This window comes from Panthera pardus, unplaced genomic scaffold, assembly GCF_024362965.1.
Source record: "Panthera pardus isolate Hobbes unplaced genomic scaffold, ASM2436296v1 HiC_scaffold_27, whole genome shotgun sequence".
NCBI classification, from domain to species: Eukaryota; Metazoa; Chordata; class Mammalia; order Carnivora; family Felidae; genus Panthera; species Panthera pardus.
In genome coordinates this window covers 55988697-56013898 of record NW_026526843.1, presented here as the reverse complement: position 1 = coordinate 56013898, position 25202 = coordinate 55988697, and the positions used below count along the sequence as shown (strand labels likewise).

Sequence of the window (25202 nt, the reverse complement as noted above, 5' to 3'; positions counted from 1 at the left end):
GTATGAACTTAGGAGATTTGGCCCCTCTTGCTTCAAAGCCAAATGTGATGAGGATACATTTTCCCTGTGTGTGCTTTCTGGTATAATAGTCTGTGTTTTGCCCTACTCCCATGGTCCCTACTGCAGTCACCCATGGTCCATTTCCCTCCCAAACTGCATCTATGCCCTTCCCACTTTTTTGATGTGGCATCTTCTCTACCATTAGCTGTGGAGTTTCTTCTTCCAGTCTTCAGGTCATTTTCTGGGTTTTTTTAACTGATATGAGTGTTATGTAGTTGTATCCATGGGACAAGGTGAGCTTAGACTCCACCATCTTCCCAGTCTTTTTCCTATGTAAACTATTTTGATTTGGGGGATGTTTTTATGGGTTTATACATATACTAAATTTACTGAATTGTCAGTTTAAATATGTGTAGTTTTTCTATGTCCACTTATAACTTAATAAAGCTGTTAAAAAAATTAAATGTTCTCTCAGTTACACTAGCTACATTTCAAGTGTTCAATAGGCAAATGTGGCTAATGGCTACTATATTGGACAGCCCAAGAACTGGAAAAGAGGGAATAAAGATCCGAGTATCAGATAAGCTAAATATAAACCAAACAGTTAAATAGCCAAGTATCAGATAGGATAAATATGAATCAAACAGTTAAATAGAAGAAATAAATGCAAATGTATTAATAAATACATGAAATTTAGTTGGAAAAAATTTCACAAACTTTCATTAAATTACAGAGATTGTAAGACTGAATTGAGAAACAAGACACAAGTCACACTGTTTAATAGAGACACAATTGATATATAAGAACAGATATATGTTGAAACATTTTAATGAAAAATATATACCATGCTAATATTAACCTGAAGACAGCTTGTGTGGCTGATTGATATCAGATTAGAGATCAAAACCAATTGCACTACCAAATAAAAATAAGTATATTTAATAATTATAAAATGATACTATGTGTCAAAGATATTATTTTCTTAAAATTGTGTGCACTTAATAACACAGCTTCAAAATATATAAGGCAACAATTGGAAGTGCTAAAAGAATAGACAAACTTGCAATTTTGGTTGGAAGTTTTAACACTCCTCTATTAAATATATCACAACTTAGGACAAATTGGCATAAAAATAAAACCACATCCAAAGCAGAAGAAATAGAAAAGCTCTATGTGAAAAAAAATATTGAAATTTTATTTTTTAAAGTTTTTGTTTTATTTTATTTATTTATTTTAGAGAGAGAGAGTGGGGGAGAGGGGCAGAAGGAGGAGAGAAAAATCTTAAGCAGACTACATGCTCAGTATGGAGCCAGACATGGGGCTTGATCCCAGGACTGTGGGATCACAACCTAAGCTCAAATCAAGAGTTGGCCGCTCAACCAACCCACCCAGGAGACCCAGGAAGAGAAATTTTAATTAAAAAAATCTTTCCATAAATAAAATTCTTGCTCAGGTGGTTTCACTGGTGTAACTTAACAAGCATTCAAGGAAGAAACTAATCAAATCTTACACAAATTATTTCAGGGAATAGAAAAAGGGAAGCCCCCCAACCCTTGTTTTACTAGGATAGCATAACTCTGACACCAAAACTTGACAAATATATGACAAGAATGAAGAATTACAGAACATTATCATTCACAAACATAGATGCAGAAATCCTAAACAACATATCAGCCAATTAACTCAGCAAACTATTAAAAGATTTTGCATCATGACTAAAGTTTATTCTAGAAATATAAGGCTGATTTAACATTCAAAAATAAACTAATAATTTATCACATAACAAAATAAAAAAGAAAACTTTTTAGGTGATCTATAAGAGATTCCTAAAAACCATTTGAGAAAATGTAGCACACATTACTTTTAAAATTTGAGTAAATTATGGCCCCATTACCTCCTCATCGGGCCTGGCAACCTCTAATCTGCTTTCTATCTGTAACTTTCTCTATTCTATATATTTCTAAATAAAAATGAAATATTATTGTATGTGACCTTGTAGGTCTGACTTTTTTTGGTTTAGCATGTTTTTGAGGTTCAAATATTATAGTATGTATCAGTATTTCATTCTTTTTTATGGCTGAATTATATTCCATTGTATGTATATTCAACATTCTGTTTACCCTTTCACCTGTTGATAGATAATTGAATAGCTTCCAAGTGAAATGCTGTTATGAATATTTACCTATTCATACCTATTTTCAATTCTTTAGAGTATATATAGGCATTCAATTCTGAATACCTATTTTCAATTCTTTAGAGTATATACCTATGAATATGGATAGCTAGCTACACACACACACACACACACACAAACACACACACACACACACACATATACAGACACACACACACTATATTAGTGGTAATTATACTTTTTAATTTTTTGAGGAACATCCAAACTGTTTTCTACAATGGCTCTACCATTTTGTATTCCTAGTAGCAATGTATGAGTGTTCCAATTTCTCTCCAACACTAGTTCTTTTCTTTTTTTTAATTTTAGCCATCTTATTGAATGTGAACTGGTATATAATTATGGTTTTGATTAACATTTTCTTAATCAAATTAAACATCTCTTTATGTGTTTCTTGAACATCTGTGGGTCTGCTTTGGAGAAATGTTTATTCAAGTCATTTGCTATTTTATTTCTGAGAAAGTATTTGTTTCTGTGTCTTTTTATTTTTGCCTTGAATCTTCTTTATTAAAGTATGAATAACATGTAACATTATATAAGTTTCAGGTGTACAACATATTGATTCAACATTACTCAGCAATCACCACAGTAAGTGTAATCACCATCTGTCACCAAACAACATTATTACAATACTACTGACTATATTAGCTTTACTGTAATTTTTATTTTCATGAGTTACCTATTTTAAAAATGGAATTTTGTACCTCTTAGTCCCCTTTGCTTATCTTACCAATCCCCCACCCAACTCCCTTCTGGCAAGTGAATTTGTTCTCTGAACTGGATGTTTGACCAAAGAAAACAAAAACACTAATTCAAAAATATATATGCACCACCAGGTTTATTACAGCATTATTTACAATAGCCAAGATATGGAAGCAATCCAAGTGTCCATGAATAGATGAATGGATAAAGAATATGTGGTGTATATATAACCAATGGAATATTAATCAGCCAAAAAAGAGAATGAAATCTTGCCATTTATGATGGCATTAATGTACCTAGAAGGTAATATGCTAAATGAAATAAGTCAGAAAAAGAAAGACAATGAACTAAGTCAGTGGTGTAGCAAGAAGATGCTAGGCTTGCCCTTGAACACAGCTTAGATAACTTTCGAATCATTCTAAATACTTAAAAAATAGGCCTGAGGACTAATAGAACAAATAGAAAAAATAGAGAACCTTGGTCACAGAGAAAGGTAAAAGAATGTAGAGTGCACTGGGATAAGCACAAGGAGAAAACTTCCCCAAAGCCTTTGGTTGGGAGAAGTAAAGGGACTGAATTTTATGAGTTTTTGCAAGCAGTGGGGCTCAACGACTGAGTTTTAGAGATACCCGGCTTGGCTGAAATACATATCTCAGGATGCTGTTCTGCTCTTGGAGAAGATACAGACAGCCTTCAGAAAGACTAGATGATCTGAGGATCACCTAAAGGGGCACAGTGAGAGACTGCACTTTTTGGAGCATTTGTGACAGGTGGCATTGCCTCTCTGGGGACAAAAGAACCAGTAGGTGCCATTCCCCCCACTTCTGCCCCACAGTATAGGCTCAGAGACACCTGCTGAAGGCAGCTACTTGTAAACTGACTATTTAGTCTGCTTTGCTCCAAATCCTATGTCCCTATACTCTGGCACATCTGCCTTTCTTGGTCAAACCTGCATCAGTCTCAGTGCAGCAAGACCCTTCCTCAGATGACCAGTGCGGATCCCTGCCACACCAGGTCCCTGAAGTTTTGTGTTTTAAAAGTTCAGCAGACCTGGCTAGGGTAGAGCCCAAGGTACACTGCACTGCTCCAGGCAGGCAACCAACCCAGAAACAGTGTGAAATCAGCAATCTGAAAAATGCCTACGATGCATTAGGGGAAATTATTCATTACTCAAAGTGTTACCCTCAGAGCACTCAAGCACAGACTCCCCTCTCCTGGGAGTTTTATTTCCCTCCCCTGCCCCCTCAACAGACCCAACCTCAGTAAACAGCACAGCACCAACACTGTTTGCCTAATCTGTTTATTCCAAGTCTCATCTTGCTGCCCTCTGCTGGAAGTGATTTTCTCTGCCTAAAAACCAACACAGTGGGCCCCTTTCCCAGACCAACACAACTTCCTCCCCCCAACACACACCACATCTACTGACAATAAAGTTCTGCAAAGCTTCAGCTCCTGTGGAAATAGCATCAGGTCTCTTTTAGCAAGTAGACAAAAACACACCTAGATGAAACTTGCCACACTCTGGCCAAGGTCAAAACACTTCCCATAGCAGGCAAGAAGAAACTCTGCAGACAACTGACCACAGTGATAGAGCAGCTAAAACACAGCAGTAGAGTGCATGCAGCACACACCAGAGACATTTCATGAAGGCCCAGGCCCTGGACATTTTATGACCTCTTCTTCATAAAGCCATTGCTCTCAGGAGTAGGAAACATAACAGGCTTTCCTAACAAACAGAAGAAGACAGAGACCTAGACAAAATGCCAAGACAGAAGAATTCATCCTGAAAGAAAGAAGAAAAGATAATGGCCAGGGATCTAATGGAAACAGATACAAGTAATATGTCTGATACAGAATTTAAAGCAACAATTATAAAGATACTAGTTAAGCTTCAGGAAAGCATGGAAGACATCAGGGAGACATACCCCTTACCACAGAGGCAAAAAAGCTAAAAAACAATCAGGCTGAAATGAAAAATAGAATAACCAAGATTTAATGCTGACTGGATGTAATGACCACAAGGATGGAAGAAGCAGTGCAATGAATAAGTGATGTAGAGGATCAAATTATGGAAAATAATGACACTAAACAAAAGGAGAGAAAAATCATGTATCATGAAAGTAGACATAGGGAACTCAGTGACTCCATCAAATTTAATAACATTCATATCATATGAATCCCAGAAAAGAAGAGAGAAAAGGGGCAGAAGATGTATTTGAGGAAATTAGAGCTGAAAATTTCTCTAATCTGGGAAAGGAAAAAGACATCCAAATCCAGGATGCACATGGAACTCCCATCAAAATCAACAAAATTAGGCCAACACCAAAACATATTATAGCTAAATTTGCAAATTATAGTGATAAAGAAAAAATCCTAAAAGCAGCAAGACAAAAAAGTCCCTAACTTACAAGGGAAAACTAATAAGGTTAGCAACAGGTCTTTCCACAGAAACTTGGCAAACCAGAAGGGAGTGGCATGATATATTCAATGTGCTGCATGGAAAAAAATCTTCAGCCAAGAATACCCTATCCAGCAAGGAAAGGTATAGAAAGAGACATAAAGAGTTCCCCAAACAAAAACTAAAGGAGTTCGGGACCACTAAATCAACCATGCAAGAAAAGCAAGACCATTAGTGACAAAGACTAGAAAGGAACAGAGAAAATATCCAGAAACAACAACAAAAAAAGTAATAAAATGGCACTAAATACATATTTATCAGTAATTACTCTGAATTTGAATGGATTAAATGCTCCAATCAAAAGACATACAGTGTCAGAATGGATAAATACAAGACCCGTCTATATGCTGCCTACAGAAGACTCATTTTAGGCCAAAAGACACCTGCAGATTGAAAGTGAGGGGAGTGGAAAAATATTTATCATGCAAATGAAGGTGAAAAGAAAGCCAGAGTAGCAATGCTTATTATAGCAGACATAATAGATTTTAACATATTTTTTTAAGTTTATTTATTTTGAGAGAGAAATAGTGAGTGGAGAAGGGGCAGAGAGAGAAGGATAGAGACAGAATCCCCAGCAGGCTCCTCACTGCCTTCACAGAGCCCAACTCAGGGCTCAAACCCATGAATCGCCAGATAATGACCTGAATGAAAACCAAGAGTCAGACACTTAACCAACTGAGCCACCCAGGCTCTCCAGACATACTAGATTTTAAACCAAAGTCTTTAACAAGAGATGAAGAAGAGCATTATATCATAATAAAGGGGACAAGACAACAAGAATATCTAACAATGGTAAATATCTATGCCCCCAACTTGAAACACCCAAATATATTTTTTAAATTAATAACAAATATAAAGGGGAGGAAGAGTTAAAATGGCATAGTAGGGGGACCCATGGTTGCCTTGTTCCTTGAACTCGAGCTAGATCAACATCAAATCCTTTTGAACACCTAGGATAATTCATCTGAGGGATTTAAAGAACAATCTATTTAATTAGAGGGAAAGAACATGGCGGGTAAGAGGTGCAGAGACATGAATTGGGGGAGAGAAAAGCTGTGGTGCTGCGGAGGAGAGGGAGCCCTTTTCATGGAGAGAAGACAGAGAAGGAGAGAAGGGGAGAGATGTAAGCATGTTGGGGTCCTGTATAAGAAAAACACTCCCTCAAAACTATTGACTAGAGAATCAAGAAGAACTGACTATCACAATTTTTTGCAAACAGTGGAGCTCAAACTCTGAGGTTTTAGAAGTCCTGCTGACAGGCAGACAGTGGTGCTCCTGGGAAGAATGGCAGAAGCCTGGGAGTGGACAGTGGACAGTGGACAGTGGACAGTGTGGTGTGGAGATCCCCTTGTTCACACTGGGAGAGAACATTCTTCTTGCTGGAGAACATTTAGAAGAGTGTATATTGCCTCTCCAAGGACAAAAGACGTCATTGAGAGGGCATCATTTAGTGGCCATTCAACAACAGGGGACAGAAGTTCAGAGGGCAGAAGTGCAGACGTCAGATTACCTGGTTGCAGCTTTTTGCTGTGCTTCACCATAAATTCCAGGCACTTTCACTGTCATGCAATGGCTTTTCTGGGGCAGAATGTTGCCAGGTGCAGTGCTGCAAGGCTTTCCTCCAGAGGAGAGGAGCTGGTCTATGCCTTGCCAGGTACTTTATGATTTGGAGGCTTGAATCCAAGTCAGGCAACAGATATAAAACACAGGAGAACTGTGGCATGGGCATGCCTACTACCCAGGCACAGACAGATTGAGGGCAGGGATCTAACAGAAGCATGGGACATAGGAGGGGACATTGTTCACTTTACTGTGAGGGTTTCCTGAACAGTGGCGGGTGTGAGCTCCCCTTCCCAGGGATGAGAGAGCAGGGTGACACCATCTTCCCCTCGTTGCCCACCAGCATGGTCGGAATTCAGTGAGCAACAGAGAGCCCTCAGTAGAGCCTGAAGCTGCTTACAGAAAATCACCCACTGGCGCCCTGCAGGGACATCTTTACTGGGGCTGGTCTGTGAACCAGCGCAGTGGGCTTCTCCCCCAGAGGACCAATAAAGGCCCCCTGTATGCACCAAGTCTACTGATCATAGAGTGCAGCAAAGCATCACCTTCAGTTCTAGTGGAAATTGGACCAGGCTTTCTTTCTTTCTTTTTTCCTTTGGAATCGAGCTTATAGGTTTTTGTTGTTTATTTGTCGGTTTTTTCATTTCCTTTTCTTGTTTTTTTTTTTTTTTTTTTGAATCAGGATTCTCTTTCTTTCTTTTCACTGGAATCAGGCTTATAGGTTTTTGTTTGTCTGTCTTTTTGTTGTTGTTATTGTTGTTGTTGTTCCTTTTCCTTTTCTCTTTCTTTTGGATCAGTCATTTTAATCAGGCTTACTTTAACAAACAAATAAAAGCACACCTAGTTAAAGGTCCAAATACCACCCCCCACCACGGAAGCAAGCAAGGAGGAACTCTGTGGAGGACTGACCTGTGGGAAATAGCAGCCAAAGCACAACAGCAGGGTAAAAACAATATACACCAGGAACACTTCTGAAGTGCCAAGTCCTGGACAGTGTATACCCCTTCTTAATATATCATTACTCTCAGGAGCAGGAAACATAATTGGCTTTCATAATACTCAAAATACAGAAAGCTAGACTAAATGACAAAGTAGAAGAATTCTCCCCAAAAGAAAGATCAAGAAGTCACAGCTGAAGATTTGCTCAAAACAGATAATTACAAACAAACAAGAAATCATTGATAATAATACAATAATAGTAGGGGACTTTACCACCACACTTGTATGAATGTACAGATCATATAAGCAGAAAATCAAAAAGGAAATCATGGCATTGAATGACACACTGGGCCTGATGGACTTAACAGATAAATTCAGAACATTTCATTCTAAAGCAGCAGAATACACATTCTCCTCAAGTGCAAATGGGACATTCTCCAGAATACACCACATACCAGGTCACAAATCAGCCCTCAACGAGTACAAAAAGATTGATATCATACCATGCATATTTTCAGACCACAACACTATGAAGCTTGAAGTCAATCACAAGAAAAAATTGTAAAGATAACAAATACATGGAAGTTAAAGAACTTGGCACTAAAGAATGAATGGGTTCAACTAGGAAATTAAAGAGGAAAAAAACACATGGAAACAAATGAGAATGAAAAGACATTAGACCAAAAATTTTGAGATGCAGCAAAAGTGGTCATAACAGGAAAATATATGGTAATGTAGGCCAACCTCAAGAAGCAAGAAATATCTTAAATAAACAACCTAAGCTTACAAATAAAGGAGCTAGGAAAAAAACACCAAATAAACCTAAAGTAAGCACAAAAATGTAAATAATAAAGATTAGAGAAGAAATAAATGGTATAGAAAAAAAAGTAGAACAGATCAATGAAATCAAGAGCTGGTTCTTGGGAAAAAATTAATAAAATCAATAAACCCCTAGAACCAGACTTATCAAAAAGAGAAGATAAATAACTCAAATAAATAAAATCACAAATGAGAAAAGAGATATCACAACCACCACCACAGAAATATAAACAATTATAAGAGAATATTATGAAAACATATTCACTACCAAATCATACAATATGGAAGAAGTGCATAAATTCCTAGAAACATATAAACTGAACAAAGTAAGGATAGAGGCAACATACCTTGGCATCATAAACACTATATATTAAAAACTCACAGCTAATATCATCCTCAATGAGCAAAAACTGAGAACTTTTCCTCTATGGTCAGAAACAAGACAGGGATTCCATTCTCACCACAGTTCTTCAATATTTCCTGGGTGTCCTAGCCCCAGAAATGAGACAGGCAAAAGGAACAAAAGGCATCTAAATTGTCAAGAAGTCAAAACTTCCCTATTTGCATATGGCATGATACTTTGTATAGAAAACCCAAAATAATCCACCAAAAAATTGCTAGAACTGTTACATGCATTCAGGAAAGTCGCAAGATACAAAACCAATGTATAGAAATCTGTTGCACTTCTATACACCAATAATGAAGCAGCAGAAATAGAAATCATGGAATCAATCCTATTTACAATTGCACCAAAACCCATAAGATACCTAGGAATACAACTAGCCAAAGAGGTAAATTATCTGTATTCTAAAACTATAAAACACTGATCAAAGTAATTGAAGATGACAAAGAAATGGAAAAATATTCCATGCTCATGGATTGGAAGAACAAATATTACAAAAATGTCTATACTACCCAAAACAAACTACACATTTAACGCAATCTCTTTTAAAATACTACCACCCTTGGGGCGCCTGGGTGGCTCAGTCGGTTGAGGGTCTGACTTTGGCTCAGGTCATGACCTCACAGTTTGTGAGTTCGAGCCCCGCATTGGGCTCTGTGCTGACAGCTTGGAGCCTGGAGCCTGCTTCGGATTCTGTGTGTGTGTCTCTCTCTGTCCCTCCCTCACTTGCACTCGGTCTCTGTCTATCTCTCTCAAAAATAAATAAATATTAAAAAAATAAAATAATAAAATAAAATACCACCAGCCTTTTTCACAGAAGTAGAACAAAGAATCCTAAAATTTGTACAGAACCAAAAAAGACCTTACATAGCCAAAGCAATTTTGTAAAAGGAAAGCAAAGCTGGAAGCATCACAATCTGGACTTCAAGTTATATTAATAAGCTGTAATGATCAAGGTAATATGGTACTAGTACACAAACAGACAGATAGATCAATGAAACAGGATAGGAAACCCAGAAATGAACCCACATATATGTGGTCAGCTAATCTTTGAGAAAGCAGGAAAGCATATCTAATGGAAAAATGACAGTCTCTTCAACAAATGGTATTGGGAAAACTGGATAGCAACATGCAGTTGAATGAAACTGGACCGCTTTCTTACACCATACACAAGAATAAATTGAAAATGGATGAAAGACCTAAATGTGACACAGGAAACCATCAAAATCCTATAGGAGAACAAGCCATAACCTGTGACATAAGCCATAGTAACTTGTTACTAGATATATGGCTGTGACATAAGCCATAGCAACTTGTTACTAGATATGTCTCCCGATGCAACGGAAACAAAAGCAAAAATTATTGGGACTTCATCAAAATAAAAGCCTTCTGCACAGTGAAGGAACCAATCAACAAAACTAAAATGCAACCTAAGGAATGGGAGAAGATGTTTGCAAATGACATATATGATAAAGGGTTACTATCCAAAATCTATAAAGAATTTACCAAACTCAACACCTAAAAAAACAATCCAGTTAAGAAATTAACAGAAAACATGAATAGACATTTTTTTCAAAGAAGGCCTGCAGATGGCTAGCAGACACATGAAAAGATGCTCAACTCTGAAACACAAATGAAAACTACAATGAGATGTCACCTCACACTTTTTAGAATGTCCAAAATTAACAACATAGGGAACTGCATGTGTTGGCAGTGATATAGAGAAAGGGGAACCCTCTTATAATTTTGGTTGAAATGCAAACTGGTGCAGCCACTCTGGAAAACAGTATGGATGTTCCTCAAAAAGTTAAAAATAGAAATAACTACAATGCAGTAATTGCACTGCTAGGTATTTACCCAAAGAATACAAAAATACTGATTCAAACATACATGCACCCTGATGTTTATAGAAAAATTATCAACAATAGCCAAATTATGAAATGTCCATCAACTGATAAATGAATATATATATATATATATACACATGGATATATGAATGGATATATATATATATAATGGAATATTGCTCAGCCATAAAAATATCCATATATATTCATGGATATACATAATGGATATATATATATATATATATATATATATATATATATATAATCGAATATTACTCAGCCATAAAAAATGAAATCTTGCCATTTGCGGGACACCTGGGTGGCTCAGTTGGTTAAGCATCCAACTTCAGCTCAGGTCACCATCTCACTGTTCCTGAGTTCTAGCCCCTCATTGGGTTCTGTGCTGAGAGCTCAGAGCCCGGAGCCTGTTTCAGATTCTGTGTCTCCCTCTCTCTCTCTGCCCCTCACCCACTTGCACTCTGTCTCTTTTTTTGTCTCAAAAATAAACATAAAAATAACAAAAGTCTTTCCATTTGCAATGATATGGATGGAGCTAGAGAGTATTATCCTAAGTGAAATTAGTCAGTTAGAGAAAGACAAATACCATATGGTTTAACTCATATGTGGAATTTAAGAAACGAAACAGAGGATCATACATGGGGGAAAAAGAGAAGCAAACCAGAAAACAGACTATTATCTATAGAGATGAAACTGAGGGTTGCTGGAGAGGAGGTGGGCTGGAGGGGGTGTTAAATGGGTGATGATTATTTAGGAGGACACTCGTGATGAGCAGTATGTGTTGTATGTGAGTGATGCATCACTAAATTCTACACCTGAAACTAAAAGGAAAAAAATAAACAGGAAGACAAGTACCGTATGATTTTATTTATATGTGGAATCTAAAAAATAAAATAAATGAACAAACAAAAGCCAGTTTTTTATTGAGTTAGTTTTTGTTGTTGGGTTGTATATTAGGTTCTTAAGTCTGCCATAACAAAGTGCCACAAACTGAGTGGCTTAGGAAAAAAAAAAAAACATCTTATAGGTCTGGAAGCTAAAATTACAAAATAAAGTTTTTAGCAGCACCATACTCCTTCTCAATGCTCTAGAAAGAGGATTTTTTCCTTGCCCTTTCCAGCTTCTGGTAACTGCAGGTGTTTGTTGGCTTGTGTCGGCATAATTTCAATCTCTGCCTCCATCTTCACTTGATGTTCTCTTTGTGTCTTCTCACATAGTCTTCGCTCATTATCTCTGTGTTCAAATTTGCCCTTTTTATGAAGACACAAGTCATATTGGATTAGAGAACACCCTAGTAACTTCATTTTAACTTAATTACTTCTGTAAAGACTCTATTTCCAAATAAGTTCACATTCAAGGTACTGGGAGTTAGGAGTTCAACATACCTGTTTTAAGAGATACAATACAACCCATAACAACTTGTATTGGTTTTTGTATATTCTGAATACTAGAAACTTATTAGAAATATAATTTGCAAATATTTTTTTGGATTTTGTATGTTGTCTTTTCATTTTGTTGACAGTGGACTTCGATACCAAAAAAAATTTATTTTTTTATTTTAATTGAAGTATAGTTGACATCCAATATTATATTAGTTTTAGGTGTACAACATAGTGATTTGACAATTATATACATTATAAAATGCTCATCAAAATAAGTGTAGTTACTACCTATCACCATACAATACTATTACAATATTACTAATTATATTCCCTATGCTCTACTTTTTATCCCCATGAGGTGTTTGTTTTATAACTAGAAGTTTGTATCTTTAAATCTCCTTCACCTATGCCACCTATGCCCCATTCTCTACACCCTGCCAACCACCACTTTGTTCTCTGTATTTATCACTCTGGTTTTTGTTTGTTAATTTCTTTGTTTTTAGATTCCATGTGTAAATGAAATCACAAGATACTTACCTTTGTATGACTTTTTTCACTTAGTATAATACCCTCTAGGTATATCCATGTTGTTCTGAATAACAAGATTTCATTCTTTCTAATAGCTGTGTAATATTCCAGTGTGTGTGTGTGTGTGTGTGTGTGTGTGTGTGTGTGTGTGTATCACATCTTTATCCATTCATCTATCAGAGAGGACACTTGGACTGTTTCCATAATTTGGCTATTGTAAATAATTTTGCAATAAACATGTGGGTGTATGCACCTTTTGAATTAGTGTTTTCATATTCTTTGAGTAAATACCAAGTAGTGTGATTACTGGATAATATGTTAGTTTTATTTTTAATATTTTGAAAAACTTCCATACTGTTTTCCACAGTGGCTGAACCAGTTTGCATTCCCACCAGCAATGGAAAATGATTCCTTTTTCTTTACATCCTCACCAATACCAGTTATTCTTCTATTTTTGATGTTAGCCATTCTGACAGGTATGAGGTGATATCTCATTGTGGTTTTGATTTGCATTTCCCTGATGATGAATGATGTTAAACATCTTTTCATGTGTCTGTTGGCAATCTGTTTGTCTTCATTTGCAAGTATCTTCTCCTATTCAGTAGTTTGGCTTTTAGTTTCGTTCATAGTTTCCTTTCCCATGCAGCTTTTAATTTTTATGTAGTTTCAATAGTTTATTTTTTTCTTTTGTTTCTGTCACGTCAGGAGACATATCTAGAAAAATGTTATGGGGAATTTCAGAGACATTACTGCCTGTGCTATCTTCTAGGATTTTATAGTTTCAGGACTCACATTTAGGTCCTTAATTCATTTTGAATTTATTTTTATGGATAGTGTAAGAAACTGGTCCATTTTTATTCTTTTCATGTAGCTGTCCAGTTTTCCCAACATCATTTTTGAAAGACACTGTCTTTTTCCCATTGGATATTATCTCTTGTTTTGTCAAAAATTAATTGACCATATAGTTGTGAGTTCACATCTGGATTTTCTATTCTGTTCCATTGATCTGTTTCTGTTTTTGTACCAGTATCATACTGTTTTTCTCCCTACAGCTTTGTAACATAACTTGAAGTCTGGAATTGTGATTCCTCCAGCTTTGCTTTGCTTTTTCAAGAGTGCTTTAGCTCTTCAAGGTCTTTTGTGATTCCATATAAGTTTTAGGATTATTGGTTCTAGCTGTGTGAAAAGTGCTGATGGTATTTTGATAGGGATTGCATTAAATCTGTTTATTGCTTTGGGTAGGATAGACATTTTAACAATATTTGTTCTTCCTATCCATTAGCATGGAAAATCTTTCCATTTGTGTCATATTCAATTTCTTTCATTATTGTTTTATACTTTTCAGAGTAAAGGTCTTTCACATCCTTGGCTTAGTTTATTCCTAGGTATTTTATTATCCTTGGTGCAATTGTAAATGGGATTGTTTACTTAATTTCTCTTTCTGCTGATTCATTATTAATGTATAGAAATTCAACATATTCCTGTATATTGATCTGTGTCCTACAACCTTACTGAATTTATCAGTTCTAGTAGTTTTTTGATGGAGTCTTTAGGGTTTTTGGTATATGGTATCATATTATCTGCAAATATTGAAATGTTACTTCTTCCTTACCAATTTTGATGCATTTTATTCCTTTTTCTTGTCTCATTGCTGTGGCTAGGACTCCCAGTGCTATCTTGAATAAAAATGATGGAAATGGACATCCTTGCCTTTTTCCTGACCTTGGGGGAAAAGCCCTCTATGGTTTTTCACCATGGAGTTTGATGTTAAACTGTGGCTTTTTTCATACATGGCCTTTATTATGTCAAGGTATGTTTCCTTTAAATTTTTTTTTTTTTCAACGTTTTTTTTTTTTTTTAATTTATTTTTGGGACAGAGAGAGACAGAGCATGAACGGGGGAGGGGCAGAGAGAGAGGGAGACACAGAATCGGAAACAGGCTCCAGGCTCCGAGCCATCAGCCCAGAGCCTGACGCGGGGCTCGAACTCACGGACCGCGAGATCGTGACCTGGCTGAAGTCGGACGCTTAACCGACTGCGCCACCCAGGCGCCCAAGGTATGTTTCCTTTAAACCTACTTTGTTGAGGGCTTTTATCATGAATGGATGTTGTACTTTTTGAAATGCTTTTTCTGCATCTATTAAAATTATCATGTTTTCCTTTCTCATATATATGTGATCTATCTCATTGATTGATTGGTCAATGAACCACTCTTACATCCTGGTACACACTTGGTGGTGGTGAATGATTTTTTTAATGTACGGTTGGATTCAGTTTGCTAACATTTTATCCAGGAATTTTCTATCTCTCTTCATCAGAGATATCAGCCTGTGGTTCTTTATGTTAGTGTCTTTATATGTTTTTTGCTGGGAATGGCCAGCAAACCCTGGGCCGACTGATGAAAGATTACTCTACACTTTGCTGAGAAAGAGAGAAGGCATGGGGGTCAATGTTCACAAATGAAGACCCCCTTTGCCTCACTCAAATTCTCATTTATTGCAGTGTCATGCCAATCACAAGTCTCAGTTGGCTCGTTGTGTACAGAGGGCATATAACATTTTGGGCATGCAAAAACAAAGGGTGTATGACTTAAAGGTGAACAATCATAAGAGGATAATGAAATCATAGATATACAACAAGGGTCTATGTGTCCTATTGTTTTGCTAAACTTTGTATACAATGTATAGATGATGGAGTTCCCCAAGGACTGCAGAAATACCTGGGAGGGCCTTCCCAAGGAATTCCACAGTCAGGGCAGTTGCCACAGGCCTCCAGCATTCCAAGAGACCCACGCCTCTCCCAAGCTTAATTGCAACCCACCAGAAATCTCTGTGTTACATTTTAGCTAGCCAAGCATTGTGTATAATCTTGTCATCCTCAGTAATAACCCCAACAGTTTTTGGTATCAAGGTAATTCTGGCCTTACATAATGAATTTGGATATTTTTCCTCTTCTTTTTTTTTTTTTTTAGAATACTTTGAGAATAATAGGTATTTTTTGTCCTTTACGTGTTTGTTAGATTTTACCTGTGAATTCTAGTCCTGGACTTTTGTTTCTTGGGAGTTTTTTTATTATTGATTAAGTTTCATTGCTGAATTTAGTTCAGAATTTCTATCTATTATTGATTGAGTTTGGGGAGGTTATATATGTTTCCAGAAACTTATCCATTTGTTCTAGGTTAGGACATAATTTTGGTTAGTACTCTTTTATAAGCCAATACCTCTGTAGTGACAGTGTTACTTTTCCTCTTTAGTTTATTGTTCTGTTTATATATTTCTTTTCTTGTTATGAATATGACCAGGGATTTATCAATTTTGTTTATCTTTTCAAAGAACCAGCTTTTGGTTTCATCAGTTTGTTTCTGTCTTTTGTCTCTGTGTCATTTATTTCTGTTCAAGTCTTTATTTCTTTCCTTCTACTCACATTGGGCTTTGTTCTTCTCTTTCTAGTTTCTTTAGGTGTAAGGTTAGGTTTTTTATTTGAATTGTTTCTTGTTTTTTGAAGTAGGTCTGTATTGCTATATGTTTCCCTGTTACAAATGCTTTTGCTGCATCCTGAAGATTTGGGACCATTGTGTTTTCATTTTCATTTGTTTCTATGTATTTTTAATTGTTTTCTTTGATTACTTTGTTGACTCATTAGTTGTTTAGTGTTATTTTGTTTAGCCTCCACACGTTTGTGTTCCAATCATTTTTCTGGTGATTTATTTCTAGTTTCATACCATTGTGGTCAGAAAAGATGCATGGTATGATTTTAATCTTAAATTTATTGATACTATTTTATGGCCTATCATGTGATCTATTCTGGAGAATGTTCCGTGTGCACCCCAAAAGAATTTGTATTTTGTCATTTTTGGTGGAATGTTCTGAATATATCTGTTATATCCATCTAATCTAATGTGTCACTTAAAGACGCTATTTCCTTAGTGATTTTCTTCCTTGATGATCTATTGATTGATGTTGTGAGATGTTTAAGTCTCTTACTATTACAGCATTACCATCAAGTTCTTTCTTTGTGTCCTTTTATATCTGCTTTATATAATTAGGGGCTCCAGTGTTGGATGCATAGATATTTAAAATTGTTATATCCTCTTCTTGGGTTGATCCCTTTAACATTATGTACTGTCCTTTTCTGTCTTTTGTTATAGTATTTGTTTTAAAATCTACTTTTTTTCTGATATAAGTACTGCTGCCCCAGATGTTTTGCTTCCATTTGTTAGGTAAATGTTTTTCCATCCCTTCATTTTCTGTGTATGTGTATGTGTCTTTAGGTCTGAGATGAGTGTTTTGTAGGCAGCATATAGATAGATTTGTTTTTTATCCATTCCACCACCTTGTTTTCTTATTGGAGCATTTAGGCCTTTTACATTCAAAGTAATTATTGATAGGTATGTATTTATTGTCATTTTGTTATTTGTTTTCTGATTGCCTTGCAGTTCTCTGTTCCTCTTCTCTTGCTCTCCTTATTGTGATCGATGATTTTCTGTAGCATTATGTTTGGCTTTCTTTCTCTTTATTTTTTGGGTATCTATTATAAGTTTTTGGCTTGGAGTTACCATGAGGTTCTTATATAGCATCCTAAGTACATAGCAATCTGTATTAAGTTGATGGTCATTTAAGTTCAAACATATTCTCAAAAAAGAACTTCTTTCTTCTTTTACTCTTTCCTCCACTTTATATATATATGCTGTCATATTTTACATCTTTTTATTCATAATTTTCTCTTGTCTAATTATGGCCATTTCTTTTCCACTGAAAGAAGTCCCTTTACCATTTCTTGTAATCCTGGTTTAGTAGTGATAAACTCCTTTAACTTATCTGGAAACTCTATTTCTCCTTCAAATCTGAATGATAATCTTGCTAGATAGAGTATTCCTGGTTGTAGCGATTTTTTCCATTTTAGCAGTTTGAATATATCATGGCATTCCCCTCTGACTTGCAAAGTTTCTGCTGAAAAATCAGGTAATAGCCTTATAGTTCCCCCTTTGGTAACTTTTTGTTTCTCTATTGCTGCTTTTAAAATTCTCTCTTTACCTTTACCTTTGACATTTTGATTATTATATATCATGTTATAGATTTCATTGAGTTCATCTTATTTGGAATCCTCTATGCTTCTTAGACATAGGTATCTATTTCCTTTTCTTTTTTTATTAAATATAACTTATTGTCAAATTGGTTTCCACATAACACCCAGTCCTCATCCCAACAGGTGCCCTCTTCAATGCCCATCACCCACTTTCCCGTCTCCCCCACCCCCTATCAACCCTCAGTTTGTTCTCAGTATTTCAGAGTCTCTTATAGTTTGCATCCCTCCCTCTCTGTAACTTTCTCCCCCTTTCCCTCCCCCATGCTCTTCTGTTAAGTTTCTCAGGATCCACGTATGAGTATAAGCATATGGTATCTGTCTTCTCTGAATTATTTCACTTAGCATAATACTCTCTAGTTCCATACACATTGCTGCAAGTGGCAAGATTTCATTCTTTCTCATTGCCATGTAGTATTCCATTGTATATATAAACCATATCTTCCTTATCCCTTTGTCAGTTGATGGACATTTAGGTTCTTTCCATAATTTTGCTATTGTTGAAAGTGCTGCTATAAACACTGAGGTACATATGCCCCTGTGCATCAGCACTCCTGTATCCCTTGGGCAAATTCCTAGCCGTACTATTGCTGGGTCATAGGGTAGTTCTATTTTTAATTTTTTTGAGGAAACTCCACACTGTTTTCCAGAGTGGCTGCACCAGTTTGCATTCCCACCAACAGTTCAAGAGTGTTCCCGTTTCTCCACATCCTCGCCAGCATCTATAGTCTCCTGATTTGTTCATTTTATACACTCTGACTGGCGTGAGGTGGTACCTCAGTGTGATTTTGATTTGTATCTCCCTGATGAGGAGTGACATTGAGCATCTTTTCATGTGTCTGTTGGCCATCTGGATGTCTTCTTGAGAGAAGTGCCTATTCATGTCTTCTGCCCATTTCTCCACTGGATTATTTGTATTTCAGGTGTGGAGTTTGGTGAGTTCTTTGTAGATTTTGGATACTAGCCCTTTGTCTGATATGTCATTTGCAAATATCTTTTCCCATTCCGTTGGTTGCCTTTTAGTTTTGTTTATTGTTTCCTTTGCAGTGCAGAAGCTTTTTATCTTTGCTGAGGTCCTGATAGTTCATTTTTGCTTTTAATTCCCTTGCCTTTTGGGATGTGTCGAGTAAGAATCTATTTCCTTTTCTATGTCAGGGAAGTTTTCAGCTATTATTTCCTCAAATAAGGTTTCTACTCCTTTTTCTCTTTCCCTTCTGGGAATAATTTGAATTTTTGTTCATTTGATGTTGCCCAAGTGAGCCCTTAACCTGTCTTTATTTTTTAAATTATTTTCTCTTTTTACTGTTCAGCTTGAATGCTTTCTATTGCCCTTTTTCCACGTTGACTCAGGGTCATATGTATTGATGATACACTTGGCAGCCAGATGAAGCTGAAATGGGTGCAAGCTAGGTGCCCCAGGGTGTTCCATGGATAAGGTGTCCTGGTGGGGCAGCTGGAGCTGAGGCAGTGTGTAAGCTGGGATGTTCCTGAGCTTTTTGCACAGAGGACACCCTGGCAGAATAGCTGAAACTAAAGTGGGTGAAAGATGGGGGTCCACAGGCTCTATGCATATAGAGTACCTGGATACAGTATCTGATGCTGATGTGGATACAAACCAAGGTGTTCCAGGACTCTCCACACAGAGGGTACCCTTAAGGGGTGACAGGAGCCATGCCAGGGTACAGTTTTGGAGTTTCTAGGGAGGTACCCTAATAGGAAAGCTGAAGCTAAATCAGCATGGTCTGGTGGGGTCCCTAGAATTCATGGACAAAAGTTCTGACCGGATAGCTGAAGGTAAGTCGAGTAGAACCTGGGATGTCACAAGTTGTTTAGCACAGGTGTGCCTTGTCCTGGTAACTGGAGATGAGGCTGTTATGGCTAGGTGTGTTCTTGGGGTCTTTTCACACAGGGTGCCCTGGTGGGGGTCACTGAAACTAATGCAAGCACAGGCCAAGGATTCCCAGAGTATTTTGTGCAGAGAGCACTTTAGCAGGGTGGCTGGACATGAAACAGATGTCTAAGATGTTCCAGAGCACTCTGCATGAGGAGTGCCCTAGCAAGCTTCCCAAGGCCAAAATGTTGTAGGCCTGAAGTTTTCCACAGTGCTTTACACCTGTGTCACCTTGATGCAAAGGCTGAGGTTGTAGTGAGCACTAGCCAAGGGTGTCCTGGCATACACCAACCACTCTATGGTAACCTTGGTGGGATAACTGGGGCTGGTATTGGCTATGGGCCACAGAGGTGGCAGGCAGATTAGGGCACCCGGACTATGCACTGTACTTTCAAGGTAGGGGGGAGTGTAGGACATTTCCATAAGGCCTTCCCACCTGAAGAAAGTTCCAGTAGCTCCTCCAGCCATTTGGCAGAATTCTAATTCTGCCTTTTTTATATGCTAGTGGCTGTTTTAAACTGTGGCTTTTGAAACAAGAGAAAAGAGGGGGAAAGAGAAAAGAAAAAAAGTCAAGAAAAAAAACAGCTTTATTCACTCACTCACTCATTCATTCATTCGGTCGTGGGCCCAGCTGGGACTGGTATGGACTTGCAGACCTTGGACTTGCTGACGTGGTAAGCTGGTTTCTCTGACCATTCCCATAGCTCCTCTGCCCTTTTGTCCAGTGCAGCCAGAGCTGGTGTGAGTTTGTGAACCCTGGACTCACTGAGGTGGCAATCCAGTTATGGCATCCATACCCTGTTCAGGTATGCACTTTTGAGGTGGAAGGGGAATGTAAACCTATAATTCTCCAGTCCCTATGACCCAGAGAACTTTTCAACAGTTCTTATAGCAGTTTGGTGGAGTTCTAGAGTTGTCTGTTATATGTTAGTTGCTCTTTTAATTGCAGTTTTTTTTTCTATGCCCAAGGATAGAGGAGTCTGTTCCCAGTCCCTCATTACTATCACTCCCCACTACAGTTCCCAGAGTAGACAGTGGGGGTTTTCTCTGTTACCATGTCTCTATCTTTCTTGATGTTCTTTGTGCCTCTCTATCTTTTGTTGTACAGAAGCTGTTTAGTCAGCCCACAGTTCTTCAGGAGGAATTATTCTATACACATGTGCAATTTGATGTGTTTCATGAAGGAGATGAATTCAGGGTCTTTCTACATTGTCATCTTGGACTGGAACTTGAATGTAGCATTTTTAATTCTCAAGTATATTTGATATTGCTAAAAGTCTTGGAGTACCTAAGTGACTCAGTTGGTTAAGCACCCAACTCAATTTCGGCCCAGGTCATGATCTCACCAGTTTGTGAGTTTGAGCCCTGTGTCAGGCTCCGCACTGACAGTCTGGAGCCTGCTTAGGATTCTGTCTCCATCTCTCTTTGCCTCTCTCTCTCTCCCTCAAAATAAGTAAATAAACTTAAAAAAATATTTATTCCACCTATGTACCCTCTTTTATAACTTCTTCCTTCTCAGGTCTTTTTAATTCTGTCTATTGCTTATTCAAACAGTTGTCCCTTGACCCTGGTTGCTGTGGACAATGCTTGTTCCTTTAAATGCTTTTAGTAAAATCTATCCAGGACGCTCCTCAGCCATGGAAATGCTCCAAGTTGGGCAAGGAAAAATGAAGTTCTTGCAGCAATCCATCAGGGAGCCAACAGACAAGCTGAAACTCACAGCTACAACTATGTAAAAATACTGAATATCTTGCTCCCTCTCATAATAGCAACTTTCACTGTCAATGAAGGCTGTCATCCTCATTGCCACCATTGATCTGCAGTATGGAAGATAACTGAGCAGTTTAAATGCCACGGCACTTTTTATTACAAAACAACAGCTTTCTTCATCAAGCTTTGTTTTGATTTTTGTAAGTTTTTGATTCCGTATTTCTTTCTTTTTTTTTTTTTACTAGTTTAATCTGGTTTTTTATTTGAAGAAATCACATTCACATTTAGTGCTTTCTTTGTTAATAATAAAAGAGTAATGATGCAGAAGCTCATATGGCATACTAATTTAGTAAGGGCTGGTGTATCCCAAATAAAGTGTAACTTTTTATGAAAGGAAAAGGCAAACTATCGCCTGTAGGCCAAATCCTGCCTGCTGTCTATTTCTTTTTTTCCCCACTATTTTTTAATATGAAATTTATTGTCAAATTGGTTTCCATACAACACCGAGTGCTCATCCCAAAAGGTGCCCTCCTCACTACCCATCACCCACTCTCCCCTCCCTCCCACCCCCCCCCCCCCATCAACCCTCAGTTTGTTCTCAGATTTTAAGAGTCTCTTATGCTTTGGATCTCTCCCACTCTACCTCTTTTTTTTTTTCTTCCCCTACCCCATGGACTTCTGTTAAGTTTCTCAGGATCCACATAAGAGTGAAAACATATGGTATCTGTCTTTCTCTCTATGACTTATTTCACTTAGCATAACACTCTCCAGCTCCATCCACGTTGCTACAAAAGGCCATATTTCATTCTTTCTCATTGCCATGTAGTATTCCATTGTGTATATAAACCACAATTTCTTTATCCACTCATTGATTCCGTATTTTTGAAGAAGTTGATTTTAATAGCTTTTGCTACCTCATTACTTGCTTTGCAGAGGTATGGAGTCCTGTAGTGCCTTTTTACTATTCCAGTTTTAGTGATATCAACCCTCTTGTGTAGTTTTTAAAAGTAAGGTATTTGAAAATATCATTAGTAAGAAAAACTAAAAAAAAACCTCAATTATATAAGTGTTCTGATTTCTATATAACAAAATTATAAGCTTATCAATGTTTTTTTTAAAACATTTACTAAAGGGACACCTGGGTGGCTCAGTCAGTTAAGCGTCCGACTTTGCCTCATGTCATGATCTTACAATTCGTGAGTTTGAGCCCCATATCGGGCTCTGTGCTGACAGCTCAGAGCCTGGAGCCTGCTTCAGATTCTGTCTCTCCCATTCTCTCTGCCTCTCCCCCACTGATGCTCACACTCTCTCTCTCTCTCAAAAATAAATAAACATAAACAAATTTTAAACATTTATTAAAAATTGAGAATCATGAAAATTCAGTAAATGGAAGAATTCTCAGTAAAAGTACTGCTGTCTTTTTACTATCTTAACATTTAATTTCTAAATCTATGCCTAACACTAAAGAAAGTAACAAACATTTTTTTTTTTCGTTTGACTACTGACAGTGTTTTTATCCACCCAGTAAAATAACGTTGTAATCCCACCCACACCCCTTACCGTCCACTCCTGTTGGCACCAGCCCAGAACAGCTCCCCACCCCCAACCCCCTCTGATGTGGCTGGAGCTTGAGGCATACAGGGCCAAAAACACTGCAGACTGGAGACTGGAACAGCTTGGAGATGGTGGATAATAGCTATTCGAGTCTGCAATTAAAAATGGTATTTGTTGTTCTCTGACTGATGTATTTCACTTAGAATAATACTCCCTAGCTCTATCCATGTCATTACACATGGCAAGATTTCATTCTTTTTAATGGCTGAGTAATATTCTTTATATATATATATATATATATATATATATACACACACATACATAAATATATATATATATATTTATTTATACACACACACACACACACACACACACACACACCATATCTTCTGTATCCATTCATCAGTTAATGGACATTTTGGCTCTTTCCATAATTTGGTTATTGTTGATAATGCTGCTATAAAACACTGGGGTGCATGTATTCCTTTGAATTTGTATTTTTGTCTCCTTTTTGTGAATACCTAGTAGTGAAGTTGCGGGATCCTAGGGTAGTTCTAATTATTTTCCAAGTTTTTATTTCAATTCCAGCTAGTTAACATACATTCAGTGCAATATCAGTTTCAGGTATAGAATTTAGTGATTCATCACATACATACAACACCAGGTGCTTATCACAAGTGCCCTCCTTAATACCTATCATCTGTTTAACCCATCCTCCCTATGCCCTCTTCCTCTCCAGTAGCCATCAGTTTCATCTGTATAGTTAAGAGTCAGTTTCTTAGTTCGTCTTTCCTTTTTTCCCCTATGCTTATTTATTTTCTTACTTAAATTCTGCATATGAGTAAAATTCCATTGTATTTTTCTTTCTCTTATTTCACATAGCATAATACTCTCACATTGTTGGCAAATGGCAAGATTTCATTCATTTTTTATGGCTGAGTAATATTCCATTGTGTGTGTGTGTGTGTGTGTGTGTGTGTGTATATATATATATATATACCACATCTTCTTTATCCATTCATTAGTCAATGGACATTTGAACTCTTTCCAAAATTTGGTTATTGTTGATAATGCTGCTATAAACATTCTGGTGTATGTATCCCTGTGAATTAGTATTTTGTTTCCTTTGGGTAAATACCTAGTAGTACAATTGCTGGATCCTGGAGAGTGATATTTTTAACTTTTTGAGGAACCTTAATACTGTTTTCCAGAGTGGCTATATCCATTTGCATTCTCACCAACAGTGTAAGAAGTTTCCCTTTTCTCCACGTCCTCACCAACACCTGTTGTTTCCTGTGTTGTTCATTAGCAATTCTAACAGGTGTGATACGATGTCTCATAATAGTTTTGATTTGTATTTCCCTGATGATGAGCGTTGTTGAGCAGCTTTTCATATATCTGTTAACCATCTGCGTGTCTTTTTTGGAAAAAAATGTCTATTCATGTATTCCGCCCACTTTTTAAATGGATTGGTTTTTAGGTGTTGAGTTTGACAAGTTTTTGTAGATTTTGGATAGTAACCCTTTATCATATATGTCATTTGCAAACCTATTCTCCCATTCCTTAGGTTGTCTTTTAGTTTTGTTGACTGTTTCCTTCACTGTTCAGGTTTTTATTTTGATGAAGTCCCAATAGTTTATTTTTGCTTTTGTTTCCCTCACCTGTGGAGACGTGTCCAGTAAGAAGTTGCCACAGCAGATTTCAAAGAAGTTACTGCCTGTGTTCACCTCTAGGTTTTTGATGGTTTCCGGTCCCACATTTAGGTCTTTCATCCATTTTCAATTTATTTTTCTGTAGGGTGTAAGAAAGTGGTCCATTTTCGTTCTTTTACATGTTACTGTTCAGTTTTGCCAGCCCCATTTGTTGAAGAGACTTTTTTCCATTGGATTTTCTTTCCATCTCTATCAAAGATTAATTGACCATATAGATGTGGGTTCATTTCTAGGTTTCCTATTCTGTTTCATTTATCTATGTGTCTGTTTTTGTGCCAGTATCATACTGTATTGATCACTACAGCTTTGTAATATACCTTGAAGTCCAGAATTATGATGCCTCCTGCTTTGCTTTGGCTATTTGGGGTCTTTTGTGGTTCCATACAAATTTTAGGATTGTATGTTC

At 37.1% G+C, this 25202-nt stretch overlaps 1 protein-coding gene across 2 annotated transcripts in view; it reads left to right on the top strand.

Annotated features, from left to right (window-relative positions):
* Positions 1 to 25202, top strand: part of LOC109255075 (uncharacterized) — a 443355-nt gene that overhangs the window by 400745 nt on the left and 17408 nt on the right. The window lies entirely within an intron of this gene.